Source organism: Bos indicus x Bos taurus, chromosome 29 (genome assembly GCF_003369695.1).
Source record: "Bos indicus x Bos taurus breed Angus x Brahman F1 hybrid chromosome 29, Bos_hybrid_MaternalHap_v2.0, whole genome shotgun sequence".
In the NCBI taxonomy this organism is placed as follows: Eukaryota; Metazoa; Chordata; class Mammalia; order Artiodactyla; family Bovidae; genus Bos; species Bos indicus x Bos taurus.
In genome coordinates, this window is record NC_040104.1 from 42,537,050 (window position 1) to 42,557,085 (window position 20,036).

At 45.7% G+C, this 20,036-nt stretch overlaps 1 long non-coding RNA gene across 1 annotated transcript; it reads right to left on the reverse strand.

Annotated features, from left to right (window-relative positions):
• Positions 1-16,311: 16,311 nt before the first annotated feature.
• LOC113886316 lies at positions 16,312-18,282 on the reverse strand. Its single transcript, XR_003509410.1, has 3 exons — positions 17,609-18,282; positions 17,419-17,521; positions 16,312-16,760 (listed from the first exon to the last, which is right to left on the reverse strand). It is a non-coding gene; the product is annotated as an uncharacterized LOC113886316 (long non-coding RNA).
• Positions 18,283-20,036: the final 1,754 nt, after the last annotated feature.

Consider the following 20,036-nt stretch of genomic DNA (forward strand, 5'->3'; position numbering starts at 1 on the left):
ATCAGGCAAGTAGCTCTTCCCATCAGAATGGAGGTTCTCCTGACTCTTCTTGGGAAGATATTACAGTAATACTCACCCTCCGTTCACTGAGCTCTGACTCCGCATAAGGGTACATTTAGTTCTTATAGCAGCCACATAAATTTTTCTTTATGGTTGAGAAAACTCAGACTCACGGAAGTAGTGACTTTTGTAGGAGTTGGAGCCTGAATTGCTACCCAAGTATGTCTCCCAGTCTCCCCAGCCTGTGACAGACATATCTTCAGCAATGCTTTCAGAGCAAATAGACTAGTTTGGGAAGCTGTCTGACCTTCAAGTAGAAATGGGTTTGTTCTGTGTTCTGTTCAAACTGGAAATGAGTTGACTGACAGGCTCATCCCCATCCCTTCTTCCATTGGGGGAAAAAAAAAATATATATATATATAGAGAGAGAGAGAGAGAGAGAGTCCATCTCATTAGGTGACCTATATTCCTTTCCTTCTTTCTTCCTTCCTTCCTTTCACTTTTTTCAGAATGAGTTTCTATGTACCTTCAAAAAATCCTATCGGAATTTTTATTTGAATTAAATTCTACAGATAATTTTTTGTTACCTTTCATTTAATTGTAAGTTTACATAATTTAATTTTTCTGATATCTTAATTTTGTTTTAATTTTTATCTTGTATTGGAGCATGGTTGATTAACAGCGTTGTGTTAGTTTCAGGTATGTAGCAAAATTTTTCAATTATACACGTGTGTGTCAGTTGCTCGGTCATGTCCACCTCTTTTCAACCCCATGGACTGTAGCCCACCAGGCTCCTCTGTACCATGGGACTCTCCAGGCAAGAATAGTGGAGTGGGTTGCCATACTCCCCACAGGGGATCTCCCCGACCTGGGGATCAGACCCAGGTCCTCCACTTTGTAAACAGACTCTTTACCATCTGAGGCACCACTTCTTTTCCCATTCAGGTTATTACAGAATATTGAGCAGAGTTTCCCTGTGCTACACAGTAGGTCCTTGTTGGTAATCTCATTTCTTTATTTAAAACTCACAAAAATTGTGTGACTTAGAGCATAAAGGATGTTGGGCACCAGAACAGGTCCCACATGGGAAAATTTAAATAAAGGTGGACACATCATTTTAAATGTCATGTATCAGAGAAAACTTGAGACCAAGAAGTGTGACTGGGTTTCAGAAGAGATGAGAAGCGGAAGCTGGGAAGTTAGAGCTCAGAAAGGGCACTCCCTCTCCAAGGAGCACCATCTCCGGCCCTGCACCTCCATGTTGGGGTGACCCTCCTTGAGTCCAAGCAAAAGAACCCCCTTTCAGGTTACACTCAGTCTTTGATGAATTTGAGAAAAGTACCAGGAATTCACCAATCAGCCACTCTTTCTTCTTTAGAGGCCTTCAGAAAGCCCCCCGCTTCCCTTTCTCCATCTGCGTGGAGTGACCTCTAACCACTCAGGACTGCTTACAAAGTCCATCCCGTTATAGGGCTCAGCGCTGCCAGGCTGAGCCAAGTTCATCAGAAAAGGCTGACGCATTTCTCTTCCTAGGCTGTAACCTCACAGGAGCCTGGAGGCAACAGTCCACGGGTCACAAAGAGACGCAACTGAGTGACTGAGCACAGCACTCCCCACCCCCCACCCCACCACACACACACACTGGGTCCTATGCCCAAATTCTTTGGAGATTCTGAAGGACCTCACTTGGGCCAATCCACCCTGGGCCCAACCATCTCTCCCAGGGACCTGGAGTCACAAGGTACCAACAGGGAGGGGAGTCACTGGAAGCAGACAACTGAGGACCAGCAGAAGCCTCGAGGTTTCTGTTGTCATCTCCTTCCCGCCGGCAGGAAGGTGCTCCTAGGAGACCTGACCTTCACCCCCATGCTCGTCACTGAACGGAGTGATGGGGGCCGGGAAGCCGGCCCTGAGCTGGGTGCTCTCCAGTTGGCATTCAGCAGGGTCCTCCTCATCCAGCTCCGGTCCAGTCGTGTCTGAGTCTCTGCGGCCCTGTGGATCGTAGCTCACCAGGCTCCTCTGTCCGTGTGATTTTCCAGGCAAGAATACTGAGTGGGTTGTATGTCCTATCAAACAGTATACTTGGCATCTTATAAATGATTTCAACAGTAACACCGAGCGGAGCAGAGCCAAGATTTTTACCTTCTGCCCTTTCATAGCCTCTCCTTTTCCTTTCTCCCTGTTGCTGCTGCTGCTGCTAAGTCGCTTCAGTCGTGTCCGACTCTGTGTGACCCCATAGACGGCAGCCCACGAGGCTCCCCCGTCCCTGGGATTCTCCAGGCAAGAACACTGGAGTGGGTTGCCATTTCCTTCTCCAATGCATGAAAGTGAAAAAAATAAAGTGAAGTCACTCAGTCGTGTCCGACTCCCAGCGACCCCATGGACTGCAGCCCTCCAGGCCCCTCTGTCCATGGGATTTTCCAGGCAAGAGTCCTGGACTGGGGTGCCAGTGCCTTCTCCGTTCTCCCTGTGGACCACCCTAAAAATGTGGGGCTGCACACGCTGATAGAAATCATACTGTACGTATATTAACGCATATATATGGAATTTAGAAAGATGGTAACGACGATCCTTTATGTGAGACAGCAAAAGAGACACAGATATAAAGAACAGACTTTTGGACTCTGTGGCAGAAGGCGAAAGTGGGATGACTTGAGAGAATAGCACTGAAACATGTATGTTACCATATATGAAGCAGATCACCGGTAAAGGTTCAATGCATGAGACAGGGTGCTCAGGGCTGGTGCACTGGGATGACCCTGAGGGATGGGATGGGGAGGAAGGTGGGAGCGGGGTTCAGGATGGGGAACACATGTACACCCATGGCTGATTCATGTCAATGTTTGGCAAAAACCACTACAATATTGTAAAGTAATTAGCCTCTAATTAAAATAAGTAAATTAATTTTTAAAAATATTTTTAAAAAAAGGAATCACACTGTACTCGGTGCCAGAAAATCCTCACTTACGAGTTGTGTGTCCTAAATCATTTGACCTTAAGCTCTTTGATCATCATTCAGTTTTTAATCCCTTCAACAATTATATATACTTGTATACAGTACATATGCTTAATATATATTAATAAATAAAATATACGCACTTGGCATACATCATATATATTAATAGACAACACATATGTTTGTTATTGTATTGATAGATGTATTGGATATATTGCCAGGCACTGTGCTATGTAATGGAGAAGGAAATGGTAACCCACTCCAGTGTTCTTGCCTGGAGAATCCCAGGGACGGGGGAGCCTGGTGGGCTGCCGTCTGTGGGGTCGCACAGAGTCGGACACGACTGAAGCGACTTAGCAGCAGCAGCAGTGCTATGTAATTAAAAATATAACAAATCCTACCAGATGCTTAGTTTCTCAAGTAAGAAATGCAAACTAAAACAAACTATGCCAAGATGATATTTTTTTGTTCTCACATTGCCAGATTGCCAAACGCTCTGCAACAAATACAGCGAGGTCAAGGGCAAACAGGCTTTCTGATTCGCTGCGGGTGGGTGCATAAAGTGATACAACCCCATGGAAGGCAATTTGCCAAAATCTGTTCAAATATTATACAAACTCGGACTTTTTGTACCAGCAATTTGTTCCTATGAAATTATCCTTTGGGTGTTCTAACATTCACAAGAAAGTAACATGTGTATATGATTGTTATCACTACAACATTGATTAGCAAAAGATGAAGAATAACTGAAATGGCCATCCGGATGGGCCTGGATCAGTCCTAGACAGAGCGTCAGGCTTAAGGGACAGACCAGCCCTAGATGGAACGCCAGGGAGAAGTGACAAAGAATGAGCAAAATTTCTAAGTTCTAAAAAGGAAAATTACCAAGACATATTGCTAAGTGAAAAAAGGAAAGTGCAGGATGGTGTGTAGAGTGCACTACTGTGAGACTAACGATAGTGTAGTTGTTCAATGAGGAGCCTGCACAACCCAAAGAAATTCCTTTCTAGAAGAGGCCTGTATGAGATTTTACACCCATTTACACTACACTAATTATTAGCATTACTCTAATATTACTGTATCAATTCATTATATTAGTATATTTACTTATTATATTAGTATATATACTAATTATATTGGTTTATATATATATAATGCAGTCAAAAAAAAAATTCCCCTCCAGAAAACGCCTATATGAGATTTTACACACACATGCACTATACTAATTTTTAGTATTACTGTTTCTAATATTATTATATCAATTTACTATATTAGTATATATATTAATTATATTAGTGTCCATATATATATATATATAATACAGCCAAAAAAAATTCCTCTCCAGAAAATGCCTTTATGAGATTTTACACATAAAGATCCCCTGGAGAAGGGAATGGCTACCCACTTTGGCCTAGAGAAGTCCATGGACTGTATAGTTCACGGAGTTGCAAAGAGTTGGACACAACTGAGCGACTTTCACTTTCATACACATATGCACTATACTAATTATTAGTATTACTCTTTGTAATATTATTGCATCAATTTATTATATTAGTATATATTTATATTATATATACATATAATATATATATATTATATAATTAGTATATATTCTTTATATTAGTATATATACTAATATAGTAATATAATAAATTGATGCAGTGATATTACAAAGAGTAATACTAATAATCAGTATAGTGCATATGTGTGTAAAAATCTCACATAGGCATTTTCTGGAAAGGAAGCTTCTGTTGCTGTGCAGGCTCTTCACTGTGACACGCAGGCTTTGCTAGCTGTGACACGTGGCCTTAGTTTGCCCCGAGACACGTGGGATCTTAGTTCACTGACCAGAAATCAGACCCGCATCCCCTGCAGTGAAGGTGAATTCTTAACCAGGGAAGTCCCTCTGGAAAGGGATTGAAGGGAGTTTTTCTGTGTTTTTTTTTTTTTAGGTAGGTGGGAAGCCAGGCAAAATGGAACAGGAGTGCGCCCAAAACTTTTCACTGAACATCTTTTGAGAATCTTTGAACTGTATGAGTGTATAACCTATTCAAAAACTGAAATAAATATATGCAATTTAAAAATAACAACGGCACAATGAATGTTAAGAAGGAGAAGACCCGGGCATCACAGGAGCAGGTAACGTGTGACCTGACCTCGTCCACAGAGGAAGCCCCTGAGGAAGTAAGCCGTAAGTTGAAACTTGAAGGATAAATGGGCAGAAAGTCCAGTGGATGAACAGGGGTCATCCAGGAAAAGAGGAGGGAAAAAGCTCCACAGGGAAGGAGACTGGAATGCAGATACAAGGGGGCAGGGAGACAGGAAGCAGTAGCTGAGGCAAGCGCTGGGCCAGGCTATGCACGCCGTGTTTAAAAATTTGGACTCCATCTGAAGGGTAGTGGAAACCCATTGAAAGGGTTTCAGCAGGAAAGTGATGGGATCAAGGTTATGTTTTGAATAGATTGCTCTGGAGTCTACAAGGAGAAATGACTGGAGGAAGCCAAGTGGATGTTGACAAGCCATATATCTGACAAACCACTTTGGAGAACTATTTGGTGCTTTTTTTATAAAGTTAAACATACATCTACCCTATGACCCAGCGATTTCATTCTTAGGTATTTATCCAAGTTAAATGAAAACACATGTTCACAAAAGTATTTGTACAAGAATTTTTATAGCAGCCATATTTATAAAAGCAAAAAGTATGCCCCCCCAAACTCCACAAATTTCTATCAAAAGATGATTTCAAAAGCAAATTGTGATGTATTTATACAATGAATACTATTGGCAATACAAACGTAGACTCTCCTGATATACACAGCATGGATAATTCATGCATATACTGTGTGATTCCATTGATATGAAATGAAACTCACATACCAAAAAACAAAAATTGTAGTGATAGAAATCAGAAAGTAGTTGCTGGGGGGAGAGGGAAATTGGAAAGAAAAGTGAGGAAATGTTCTGGGGTGATGGAAATGTTTTGTGTCTGTTTGTACCTGGCAGTTACACAGTGTGTGAAACTGTCAAAACTTGCCAAAGTGAACAACTGAGACTTGTGCTTTTTATCAGATGTGAAGTATGCCTCAATTTAAAGAAAGAGTGGACATTGAACAAGTTGAGGACGTATTTACAGTAATCGGAAGAAAAGTGATGCTTGCCCAGTGGCCTAGTAGGGGCTCAAATAAAATAATGCATTTAAGAGGGCAAACTGCAGGCTCCACGAGAACTATGCATGTGTGTGTGTGTGTGTGCGCTCAGTCAGTTGCTCAGTTGTGTCCGACTCTGTGTGATTCCATGGAGGATCCCACCCAGGCTCCTCTGTCCATGGGATTTCCCAGGCAAGAACACTGTATCGGATTGCCATTTCCTCCTCCAGGGGATCTTCCTGACCAGGGATCAAACCTGGGTCTCCTGCGTTGGCAGGTAGACTCCTTACCACTGAGCCACCTGGGAAGCCCATGCAAGCCAGAAAGCTCTGTATAAACTGTGACGCCCTGTGCAAAAGTGAGGATTTAGTCTAACATAATCCGTACCAAATTTTGGAGGTGATTGTGGACCATCTATGGAGAAGGAAATGGCAACCCACTCCAGTGTTCTTGTCTGGAGAATCCCATGGACGGGGGAGCCTGGTGGGCTGCTGTCTCTGGGGTCGCACAGAGTCGGACACGACTGAAGCGACGTAGCAGCAGCAGCAGCAGCAGACCATCTAAATTGTCCAAAGTAGTCCTGTTTATTTGCAATGAAGAGTTGAGGGTGATTAATGATTATTTTCTTGTTGGTTTGTCACCTTTTAGCAGGAAATAGGTCCAATGACTTCTGAGATTCATCAGAATACTTATTCTGAAAAGAAAGATTGGGGTGGGGGGTGGGGCGGCAGGGCAGGTGTCTTTGCCCAGGGTAATCTTCTACTGAAAACTGGGCTTTCCCAAACGAAAAAATGCATTCAGCTGTTGGGCTTGAGTCTTTAATTTAGTTTTTTGAATGATTAGGGTTTTAAAGATATGAAAGAAGGAAGCAGTCAGTTCCTGAAGCAGAGACAATATGATCAGTGGCATGGCCACCCAGCATTCAGGGGCGTGCTGAGAGCTGAGAGGAGGTGAGACACACACATGGGCTGCTTGAAGCCCCTGCCTCTGAGTGTAGACAGGTCTGGAGAAACAGCTGTGCGGAAATCAGTCACAAGCCATCTGAAGAGCTGATCCCTTACCATTTAATTGAATTCAACTTGTTTATTAAATGGTAAGGGACCAGCTCTTCAGATGGCTTGTGACTGATGTCTGCACAGGTATTTCTCCAAACCTGTCTACACTCAGAGGCAAAGTGTATTTAATTTAATTGAATTCAACTTGTTTATTGGGCTTCCCTCATAGCTCAGTTGGTAAAGAATCCGCCTGCAATGCAGGAGACCCCGGTTCGATTCCTGGGTCGGGAAGATCTGCTAGAGAAGGGATAGGCTACCCACTCCAGTGTTCTTGGGCTTCCCTTGTGGCTCAGCTGGTAAAGAATCCACCTGCAATGTGGGAGACCTGGGTTTGATCCCTGGGTTGGGAAGATCCCTTGGACAAGGGAAAGGCTACCCACTCCAGTATTCTGGCCTGGAGAATTCCATGGACTGTATAGTCCATGGGGTCACAAAGAGTTGGACATGACTGAGCCACTTTCAAAGTGGAAGTGGAAAGTGGAACTTGTTTATATGTGTTTTTCAATGACAATAAATTCCTAATTATTTGTTTTCATTTAATGTTGATTTTTCTTCAAAACCACTTTGAAGGAGCAGACACTGCAGGGCCCTCTCTATCCACAGCAGTGGGCCCTCAGCATGGTACTTGGGCCCTTTATCCCACACAAGGCGGGACCTCAGAGTCCATGGCCTCTGGAAGATGCCTGCACGTCCTCTTCTGAGCTGCAACTGGACAGGCGTCCCAGTTTAATTGTCTAGTGTCTCTCAACCAACCCCTCTCTCTTCCTAAGGATTGATCTTGGTGTGGTTTTTCTTGGTGGGAGGTTGAACCCATCTTCCACATCAAAAGTAGTCAGGACCTCTCTCTCTCTCTTTCTCTCACACACACACACATGCACACTTACTCTCACACACACACTCACACACACACACACAACACACACTCACACATACACTCTCACACACACTCACACACATTCACACACTCTCTCACACACACATACACACACACTCACACAGACACACACATACAGACACACACACACTCACACACTGGCCCTAGCAAAATCTGAGGGTGGGCAACTGACTTGGGCTCAGCCGCTCTGGTGGTCTTCCCTTGAACTGGCAGCCTCCGAGAATCAGTTCAGGAATGCAGATGTGGCTGGTGGTTATCCACGGAAAGAGCTGGAAGCCGTTGGTTTGAAAGCAGTGGAACTAGCCTGCTGACCACACTGCTGCCGGACACCACAGCTGTGGCCTCGCCCACTGACTCTCCACTCCTGGGTGGGAGACCGGAGGCCCAGGATGTGAAATGACACGTCCGTGTTCACACAACAAATTATCAACCAAGAGAAAACTCACACTTGGACGTTTTCCCCTCCCCCACTGCGTTCTTCACAGCACAAGAACCTCCTCTGATCTCTACCCATTTCTAGTTCTCTCCATCCCCTAATATCCCGCCAATTAACTGCTCTGCAAATAAGTTATCTGGAATCTGTTTTACTTGCTGACACCCAAGACAGATATACAACCATAAAATACAGTAAGTCCCCTACACACAAATGAGTTCCATTCTGAGAATGCGTTCGTAAATCCAATTTGTCCCTAAGTCCAACAGAGTCAGCCTAGGGAGCCAGCTAACTCGGTTGTATAGTGCTGTACTGTAACAGGTTTATAACGCTTTTCACACAAATAATATGTTACAAAACAAAAAATAAAGAAAACATTTTTAACCTTACAGTACAGGACCTTGAAAAGTACAGTAGCACAGCACAACAGCTGGCATACAGGGGCGGGCATTGGGTGCACAGGCGAGGAGAGTTAGTGATGGAGGAGGGAGCGGAGGTGGGCAATGGAAGAGCCGAAGGGTCGTCAGCAACAGAGACGGAGGGCAGGCTGCAATTCCGCTTGCAGCTGACGTTGATGGCACAAGCTCTGGTCCACGCCAGACTCAATTCCACCTAGCCTCTTGAAAAAATGATCCAGTGATTTCTGGGTGGTAGCTCGTCTGTCTTGTCAGGGATGCCACGGTAGCCCTGGATTGCGTTCTGAACGGCTGCTGCAACTTTCATGCTTCTTTCGACTTTCAGGTCTGGTGCCTCAAAAACTACTGGCAACCCACTCCAGTGTTCTTGCCTGGAGAATCCCAGGGATGGGGGAGCCTCGTGGGCTGCCGTCTATGGGGTCGCACAGAGTCGGACACGACTGGAGTGACTTAGCAGCAGTAGCAGCAGCCTCAAAAACTAACCATGCCTCCACAAGTAGAGAAAATCCCCTTGCTGTTTCCTGTGTCGTGAATCCCTTCAGTTCCTCAGTTTCTTCTTCCTCTTTTCTCTCTTCATCCTTTCTCTGGGCCTCCAATTCCATCCGGTTTTCACATCCACATCTTTGAAAGCTCACAACTTGTAGGCTAGTATGTAGGGGGTTTAGTGCAGTGACTGCACTTCCTGTTTGAAGGCTTCACAGAGATGCTGTCAAGCAGTATCTCAGATACGCAGATCCAAAGCTTTTACTTTGGGGCCCAGGGAAATACACCTGAGTAAGTGGGAGTGGGGAGGGGGTAAGAGCAGTGAAAAAGAGAAGAGGAGGAGGAAAAATCTTATGTATTTCTCATTTGCTCTGTGCTGGAACTGAGGGTGCAGGATCGGTCAACAGAGGCAGAGACTCCAGCAGACGTCAAGAGCTGCGCTCAGCACTTGCTTTTGTGCTGACAACACAGGGAGGGGGGTGTTTTCCCATCAGAAGTGGGAACAGGGAGGTTGGATGACACTGAGAAATTTGCAGATGGTCACACTCACTCATACCCAGCACTGGAGCGGCAGGACTGGCATCAGGACTCATTGCCAGCCAGGTCTGCCCACTCCAGGGTAATAAGTGTGTTGAAAGCTGGTAGGAAGCCATGCGTCTGTTTTATCTTTTTATTATGATTTCAGAATTGTACCCACGACTCGGAATGAGCTCACCTGAGCATAATGATGTGACAAGACCATCGGATCTTGTACTTATTTATTTAAGAAACACGAAGTACAAAAGTTCCTCCAGCTTCTGAAGAGCAGAGCTGGGGGTGTGTCGAAGCCTGTTTTAAGTGGAATGGATCCAGCTCGCGTATAAATTCGAGGCCGTGTTTGCTTGAGTCACACTCTGTTTTTTCAAATGACTTTTGTATGTCTCATTTCCTCTATTTCCCCCCTACTTCTGAGTTAGAAAACTGAGGTCTAGGACTTAAAATTCAAGTCCCGGTCCGCACAACAAACTGTCATTCGAGCCGAAACTCAAACCCAGATCTTTTCACTGTATTCCAATGCTTCCTTCCCAGCCTGAGAATTAACGCTGAACCAAGTGAGTTTAACAAGACTGACTCATCCTGATAGTCTGATTTAGCTTTCTGGGATTCTTCAGGTAAATATGAGTCCCACATCTCTTTTCAAATACGTTCAGCCTCTCTGTCTTTGTTTCTTCATCTTTTCCCTGCATCCCGCCCCTCCTCCCTTCTTCTGTTAACTTTTCCATCTCTCCTTTCTTCCCTTCCTCTCCTCCTCTCACAAACACATTTGTTTTTCTTGCCTAGAGGTGGTATCATGTCAGTGGGGTGGCTGAAATGAGAAGTATCTTTTAAGTCCTTGGAAGGAGAATATTTTCTTATGGATTTTTTTTTTTATTGTTTGGATTGTTTTTCCAATGATTGCTTTTCCATCTTTCTAATGAAAGATGACTCTGAGCCCCCCTTATCTCAGGCCAACCGGAGGATGCATTCAAGGTTTTTATTTTTTTTTCCCCTTACAAATGCACCCAGAAGGTCACTCTCAGGTCCCCGAGATAGCAGTGGGTGATCAATCACAGCTAGGACATCAGCATCACAGAGGATAATCTCATGAATGGGAGGATCTGGGGAAGGAGAGAGGGGAGCCAGGCTTGTGAGCTCAGTAAAGGGGTCTGATGGATTGCTTTCTCTAGAAGTTCTCTGGGACAGTCCCAAGGATATTCGTTCCAGCCCCAGTGGCTGGCCTTCCCCTGATTTTTTACTCCAAATAAGTAAATATACACTTACACAAAAGACTCAGACATTTCCCAGGTAATCTGATCATTGCAACTCAGCAAGCAATAAAGATGGTGTCTACATGGGTCCCCACAGGGCCCTAAGCACTCCTTTCAAAACAAACAGAAGGGACTTCAGTTCTGGCTTTGCCAAGGATAGGCTTTGTGAGCCTGGGTAACTCACTCAGTTTCTCTGGGCTTCAGCTTTGCAACAAGAAAATCAAATAATGAGCTAGTTTATTCTTTCAACAATTATTTATTAAACATCTACTTTATGACAGGCGTTGTGAAGAGTTTTGTTTGTTTGTTTATTTGTTTTCAAGGATAGACACAGTCCCAAGTCTGGAGAGGCAGGGGGAGGTCTCAAAGTTGAATGCAGAAAAAGATTTATAATAAAGGAAAATAATGATAATATAATATTTTCACGTGGTCTAATTCAAAGGACTGTGGAAGGACAAAGGTCAAAACAGCTGGACCTAAGAGCTCGTCTTTAGGATTCCTCCCACCTCTAAAAGCCTGTGTGTATGGATTTTTTGGTTTGTTTTGGTCTCCTTTTCATATTCATGTATTTTGTTCTTTCTTAACTTGTTAATTTCAAATCATTGTCATCATTATCAGCCATTGCCATTACACATACTGTTTAACAGCCCTGACAATTACAGAAGTTAGATATTATGGTCACCATGATCACCGTTTTAGATATAAGAACACTGAAGGCCAGAGACGTTAAGCAACCTAGTCACACTCACACAGCTGAGAAATTACAGAATGGGGACCTGAACTCCCAACTGCTGACTCCAAAGCTCGTGCCCTTTCCACCGCACGGTGCTGCTTCAGGTATATGCAGCCACTCGGGTCTTGCAGCACAATTTGCAGGACCAGGTGCAAAGTAAAAATACAGAAGCTCTTATTCAAAAATTATTAAGAACTTCAAATGGCAACCCACTCCAGTACTCTTGCCTGAAAAACTCCATGGACTGTCTGCTGAGGAGCCTGGTAGCCGACAGTCCATGGAGTCCCAAAGAGTCGGAAGCAATTGAGCGACTTTCACTTTCACTTCACTCAAGACAGCAAGAGCATTAAAGCCTGAGACTCTGAATGACTGCTCAGCTCACACACACATGAAGCCTGCCTCTCCCGACCGCAATTCACTTTAATAGGTGGCATCTCCCATCCAGGAGCAAAAGCATCCTGGCAGTTTGCAAGCCCAGCCCACAGAGGCAGAACATTTTATAGTCATGCTTCACATGTAGGTTACCTGAACAAAAGGTTCAGCCTGGACCACCTGGGCAGGATTGGTGAGCACTCTGGGATAGCTTTCCTGGAGCAGGAAAAATTCTTTATGTGGGGAATGCTGCATAATCTTGGGTTAACGAGGGTTCTGATCATACCTTCACAATACCTTTAGAACCTAAGGAGGATGACACTAATTCAACACCAATGGAACACAGGCAAAAGCCCTTAACCTCTCTTTTTAAATTGTAGACCAGACCTGTAGGTGCCCTAACGAAGGACAGTGGAAAAAAAGCTGCAGAATCGCTGGTTTATAAGCTTCCCTTGTGAAGCACTCAAGAAGGTGTCAACTCCTACTGAGCCAATAAAAGATTACGAGCATCCTTTTTGCAACAATTCTTCATCAGTGGTATTCAATCTTTTGTGATCATACACCCACCTATGAAAGATTGGACCATTTCGCTCCCCAAAGACACATGTGTACATTATATATTTTTCATGCAGTTACAGACTTCCTGCATTGACCTCAGAGTTTTACAAACGCTTAGATCACAGCTCCTCCAGTTATAGAAACTGTGATGCACCCAGATAAAAACTTAGAGATCATTTATGTGAAACCATCATATTCCTCAGGGGATGAAGTTTGAGGCCATTTGAGATAATAAGTGGTTCTGTACACTTTCAAAGACCTGCTCTCTTGACTGTCAACTCTACTTTTGAACTAGCTGCACGCTCCCCGGCCTCTCCTATCAAAACATGCAGCCCAGCGGAACAGTCTAAGCCTACAGACACTGATGTCAGGACATCAGTGAACATTGGCAGGGCACCTGGACAAGCCAGGGAGTTAGGCGCCAGGACAGTCCTTGTCCTTGAGACTATCACAGATGTCTAGGAGAGACATGTGTGCAAACAATGGAATGTGAGATAACATGCAATTATAGGTGTTTGAGAGGTGACACACAGGGGCACAAGGTCGGCCAGGAGGGATCATTCAAGGCTCCCGGGAGAGAGAACGCTTACACGGGGTCTTGAGCAGTGAGTCCAGAGCCTTGGAGGGACAGGGTCTCCTGGCTGAGGGGACCTGCATGTGCAAAGCAGAGAGGAGTGAGACACAAGGGAGTTGGAATTGGTTAGAACACACGTGGAGTCTGAGAAAGAGGCGGGACGTGGAGCTGGAGGAAAGGGGAAGGGGCCCGACTCTGCAGGCCTTGGATGGACCTGCGGAAGAATGTCAGCCTGGGTAATGGATGAGGGAGCCTCTTCCTGGGGAAGGCATGAGGAGGCTAGATACCCATCTGTCCCAGGCAGCCTTCTGCCGGACGGTGGTGCAAGGAACGCGGGGGCGAAAAGCCTTTCTCAGATTCTTATCACCGCTTCCTCTAAAAATTAGCTGCTGCCCAACACACTGGAGAACATTAAGAAAGGCCCTGTAAACCCTTCGTAAAAGACAGGGGCAAGGGGACTTCCCTGGTGGTCTAGTGGTTAAGACACTGCCCTTCCAAGGCAAGGGGCCTGGGGTTCAATCCCTGGTTGGGGAACTAAGATCCCACATGCCATGTGGTGTAGCCAGAAATGAAAACAAAAAAGACCAGGACAGTCAGCCTAAAACATATCTCTAAGGCGTCCATGAGATTTACTCAACAGAAAAATACCATTCTTCTCCACAACCAGATGACCAAATCGAACTTCTTACCAATACAGAGAGACTGCCTTCATTTAAAAAAAAAAAATTGAAGAGACCCTGATCCTGACTTGATATATCGATGTGCTTCTCTCTCCAAAGTCTCAGATTTTTTCATTCATTCTTAAACTGAACCAGTTTAGGTGTGGGCTGGCTAGGCAGTGGGCTGGCTCTGAAGAAATATTAATCAAAAGAACAGAACATCACCAGAAATATTTAAGGATTGCCATTTCCATATCATCACTTCACAGGGTTCTTAGGCAGTATGGGCATTAAGAAGTGCTTGGAACAGGTGTGTTTTCTCCCAAAGTATTTGTCGTTCAGTGTTCGACTCTTTGGGACCCCATGAGCTCTGTCCATGGGATTCTCCAGGCAAGAATATTGGAGTCCAGGGGAATCTTCCCAACTCAGGGATGGAACCAGGGTCTCCTGCATTGCAAGCAGATTCTTTACCGTCTGAACCACCAGGGAAGCCCATTTTCTCCCAAATGCATAACTAAAAAACCCTGATCACTGAGACAGTGTGTGCCACTCACCTTCAGCTTTAAAGCGGTCCTTCCCCCTATTTACCACTAGGGGTCATGAAAACCCTGTTTTAAAAGAAACGAAGGTTCAGAATTGCTGACCTAAAGAAAACCATTCCCCCTAGTGTTCAGATTTTTCAGTTAAAAAAAAACAAAAACTTTTTAACAACAGCAAACAGAAAAAAAAAAAATTGCAAATGTTCAGAATTTATCTCTTGAGTAGCTACATAACGGTTATAATCCCTCAGACTATCTGCAAATAAAACGGTTCCTACGAGATCACAACAAACAGATTCTTGTTGAAATATCCACAGTAAACGTACATTGTACAGGAAATTCCATTGCATTTACACTATTTATTTAATAAAAATAATCTCCGTGATTATTTGCATTTATTTCTGAAGGAGGATGTTTTTCCTTCCTCAGAATAAGTTCAGGAAGTGGGTGAAGTGTTCAGGAAGTTAGCTAAATGCTGATGTAAATCCAAAAGGAAGGTCTGTTGTTTGGAAAAAAAAAAAGGGACCCAAAAAAAAAAAAGAGAGAGAGAGAGAAAGCTAGGAAGTGGTGGTTCTCTCTTTCACTGATGGAAAATGTTATACAGAATTTCTGATTTAAAAGGAAGAGGACTAGGGGAAAGGTGTGTGCTGATGACACCTTTTGCTGTGGATCTGGCTGGCAGTCCAGACTTCTTTTTTACTGACCACAGTAGCCCGCAGAGAACACTGTCAAGAAACAAGATCTAGATGGAAAATGTGAGTGGGATTAAGTTGGTGTTTATACTAAGTGAAGTCTTTCCTATGCAATCTGGAGCAGCTATAGTCTCGATAGCAAACTCCGAGTCCAAATGAGGTAGTGCGGCGGCTGAAGACGACATAAACAGCTCAACACGGTGCCCACCCCCCAGGGCCCCTGGCCTTTCCAGCCCCCGACGGATGGTGTCACGCTGACCTGCAGACTCTGAGGGAGTCGTCTCCTCGGGGAAACCCCAGCTCCCCGGGGTGCCACGGGCCGCAGCCCCGGTGTGATTCCTTCGGTCATTATTTATCTGGGACTTGCAACGTAGGGAGTGTGCCGTATCAGGTGTCCGGAGCAAACGGAGAGCTCTGGGCCTCTGGAGCACAGGCCGTTTAGAAAGCACAGATTGGGCTCATTGAATTGTGCCGAGGAGGACGCAGTCTGTCGCCCGTTTCTCTGAAAATCGCCCCCTCCTTTCCAAGTCTCTGCTACCCCCTTCGTTGAGGCCTTCACGGTCTCTCAAACTGGTCTGTCTGCCCCGTCTCCCCCACACCCATCCTGGCCTTGTTTCCAGCTGAGGCCCCCCGAGGCAGCCAGGGAGAGCTCCGTGAGACACCCTCTCCCGCCCAGACCCCCGCCACCTCCCTGTGCCCGGCGAGGAGACGGCGCAGCCTCCGAGGCCTTTCCTAACTCGGCCGGAGTCCACCCTCCCTCCCGCTCGCAGGATCTCGGGCTCCAGAACCACTCACTGCCCGCACCTCGGTTGACTGCGTGCTTGTCTTCATTTCTGTAGAGCAGACTCTCTGGATTCGTAGAACTACGGCGTGAGAGAAGCAAGAGAGGGATCCCACAGGGCACAAGGCAGACACAGCTACACACACCACCTTCTGGGTGCAGGTATCATAAATCACGTGCGCCAGCGGAGACGTTCAGAGGAGGCAGCTGGTCGGATGGCTAAATGCCTCTGATGCCACCTTGTGAGTTTTTATTTTTATTTTTTTACAATTTTGGGGGGAAGATTTTTTGATGTGGACCATTTTTAAAGTCTTCATGGAATTCACTTAAATTGTGCTTCTGCTTTATATTTTGGGGCGTTTGGGGTCCTGAGGCACGTGGGATTGTAGCTCCCTGACCGGGAATCGAACCTGTGCATGGTGAACTGGAAGGTGAAGTCTTCACCACTGGACTGCCAGGAAAGTCCCCTGTTTTTTTACAGTTTGAACAGGGGGTGGTTTTGATGAGCAGACCAAGTTTTAGAGAATTCAGGGTGCCTGGACTCTGCCTGCTTCCTGCCCCCTCCCTAAGCACTTACCTGTTGAGGCCGAGGTGTCCTTCAGGGGATCAAATGGGATGACAATGGCTTAGAAAATGCTTTCCCGTTGCACTCAGTCCTCAGAAGCTGCAGCACCCACACTAAACAAACAAAGCCCCAGGACTCAGATTAGGAAGAAATTACACAATGAACACAGTAGGAACAGTAGCTCTGATCCCTTAGTGGGTCCGGAGCCTTTACCAGGTACGGAGGGCATGTGGTTTGTTGCCGTGAACTTCTGGAAGGAAAAGGTTGTGCCTTAGTTATCTTGGGGCTGGACCCTCGTTCAGCTACTCCACAAATATTTACTAAGCAACAGAGGATTTGTTTTTCCAGGTTTGGAATTTTAAGCTTGTTAATAACAGATGGATTCTTTCTCTGTTTCGTCATCTGTACTCTTGGACTCGGAGTTGGACCTTGTCTTTGCGGTTTTCGACAATCACTCCCTCTCTCCTTCCCCAGCCAACCCCAGGATTCTGCATACAGTAGGCACTCAGCAAATATTTGTTGGGGATGGGGGTGCGGGGGGGGGGGGGGCAGGGAAGAGGGAAGAAAGACAACAATAAGCAGCACAGCGGGTAGGTGACCAGTGTCACAACCAAGACTGCAGGGTTTTCTGCCACTACCCCCAAGCTTCTTTCCAGAAACTTCCGCCTATGTGATGCCTCTTGTTACCTTTGGTTTTCTTTCCCACGCTGGCCACATCTGTCACCAAAGCCCCCACCTAACAAGATAAAACACCGTCTTCTTCTACCCTACCTTCCTTAGTCTCTCCGCAGATATTTCCGAAACCCTTGCTAGGCCCTGAGGACACGCGGGTGGGCACCTTTGGGTGCTCAGAGTCATCATCGGGCTGTTCATTCTGGTGGAGAGATGGATACATCAACAGACTATAACAAACAGTACAATCAAGGCTCCCAGAGTTGAAAGCGCAGAGGCTTAAACTTACCGGTGGTAAGAAGCAACAGAAGTGGGACTTCCCTGGTGGTCCAGCGGCTAAGACTCCGCCTTCCCAATGCGGGTGGGCCTAGGTTCGACCCCTGGTTGGGGAACTAGATCCCACATGACACAACTGAGTTCTGTGTGCAGCAACGTAAGATCCTGTGTGCTGGAGCTAAACCCCAGAGCAGCCAAATGAATGAATATTAAAAAGAAGAAGCCAAAGGAGGCAGGAAGTGGCAAGTTGGAAGGTCAGGGACGTCTTCCCAGGAGAGGTGACCTAGGATCTCAGTGTCGAAGGAAGACTAGACACAGCCTAGTTGAAGGAGGGAAGAGTCCTTGCAGACGAAGGGAAACACCCACCGAAAGGCAAGGCAGTGTATGGAAAGCGACGGAACTAGGACGGGTTTTCCTCTGTGACTTATCAACCCTGTCTCACTGCTTTGCACTCTACACTTAATTCCTCTCGAGTGAAATGATGCAGTCCTTCGGCATCCTGGAAAAGGTAGATAACCAATCATTTCATCTCTTAAAGAAATAGGCATTGATAACGAGGGTTATCCGTGAGATTCATCAGGCTCTTGGGTGAAAACCACATCGGGGGCTTAAGGGAAGCCATGTGGGAAGCTGATGAAAATCAGCCAGTTGATGTGAAATGTAATAAACCTTACTTTTTATTCTTTCTCCCAGGGAGTTTGAGAAATTGGAAGCCTTTGCCTGAGAGCAGATGATTTCTTGGGTTCTCTTCTCCTTAAGGATGAGACAGAAGGAAAAGCTCAGAAGGAGAATTCCCGACTCTTGGAATTTCGGGTGGGACCAAGGTCCCGTTTTGAAAACTTTTTGGACTAAATCTTTGCAGGTCCAGTCTTTTCAAAAAGTTTGCCAAGATGTTCCCAGTCCTACATCCCAGCTGCATGAAGGAAAACCGAGCAGAGGGCAACGCCCTTCTCAGAGTGTGGTTTATTTCTGTTTGCAGCAACTCTGAAGACAGGAGGCCAAGGCTGACCTCTTTAGTCAAGAGTCTGGTCAACTTTAAAATTATGATTGCATGTGAAAGCTAAAATGGGAAAGAGAAAAAATCAGTTCTCAGGACAGAAATGCTAAAAACCCTTGGGCCACATTCCAGCCAAGGTCCTGGCCCTGCATACGGAGCTCCCATCAGGGGCGGGTGGATGGGGAGAGCGGCTAAGACCGGTTCAGGTCGGTTGAGTGTCCGGGATCCTGGGGTTTATTCTAGAGGTGTCCAGCTTACAGATAAACTTACAAGAGTGATCACCTACATAATCCTTAAACAACAGAAGCTCATGGCCAGGTCTCGTTATTGAGTTGCCTGCCAAAATATTTATCAGTTCTCGGTGAACTATCTACAGTAAAGACATCAGAGGAACGGGGCTTCCCAGGTGGCTCAGTGCTTAAGAACCCACCTGTGAAGCAGGAGACCTGGGTTCGATCCCTGGGTTGGGAAGATCCCCGGAGGAGGAAATCGCAACCCACTCCAGTATTCTTGCCTGGAAAACTCCATGGACAGAGGAGCCTGGCGGGCTGCAGTCCCTGGGGTTGCAAAGAGTCGCCCATGAATAAAGTGACTTAACAAGCAGGCATGCATCTAGTATGAGCTGATTTTGGTTACAACTGCAAAGACCCTATTTCCAAGGAAATTCACATTCATAGGTAAAGAGTGTTAGGTCTTCAGTGTATCTTTGGGGCAAACACGGTTCAACTTGCAACTCACTGTATTAGGTTGGCCAAAAAGTTCGTTCGGGGTTCCCATCACACTATAGGGAAATCCCAGAAGAATTTTTTGGCCAACCCAGTAGAATGAAAACAAGACCCTGGGCTAAGCAGGAGAGAACCTGGCTGGCCAACAGGCTACCCACCTACAGAGGTCCCCCTCAGCAAGTCCCTCGTCCTAAGTTTCCGTTCTCATCTCTAGCGAGGTAGTGCCCACCCACCTTGCTTTCCTCCAAGGTGACATGAGTGTAAAATGAAATCATGTAAATAAAAGCATTTTCTATCCAGAAAGGGTTGGTACCAGTGCAAGGGATTATTGTGAATTCACCCCACATTGTGTTGACTTTTCCCTAACATCGTAACTACATAATGAGTAGGTAATGAAACGAGACACACAGCCTGTCTTCCAGGGAAGAGAATTTAAATTACATGCCTCCCTTCAGGTACGGTTGGACTTAAAAGTACAAGAGCAATCTGCAGTGAAGGAGACGAGCATTGCAGATTCTTGCTCCCTGGGTTTTCTATGCGCAGCAAAGCAGGGTGGTGTTCAGGTAAAACCGAAGGGTGGAAAGAAATTCAAAGGTAAACCGAAAGGACCAACGTTCTCCTCTGGGACCTCGACAGCATCTCCAATCGAGGGCAATGACTCCCCTCCCCTGTGTGCCTGTGTGGTCCATAATATTGCTTGCTCCCATGGCAATGTCCTG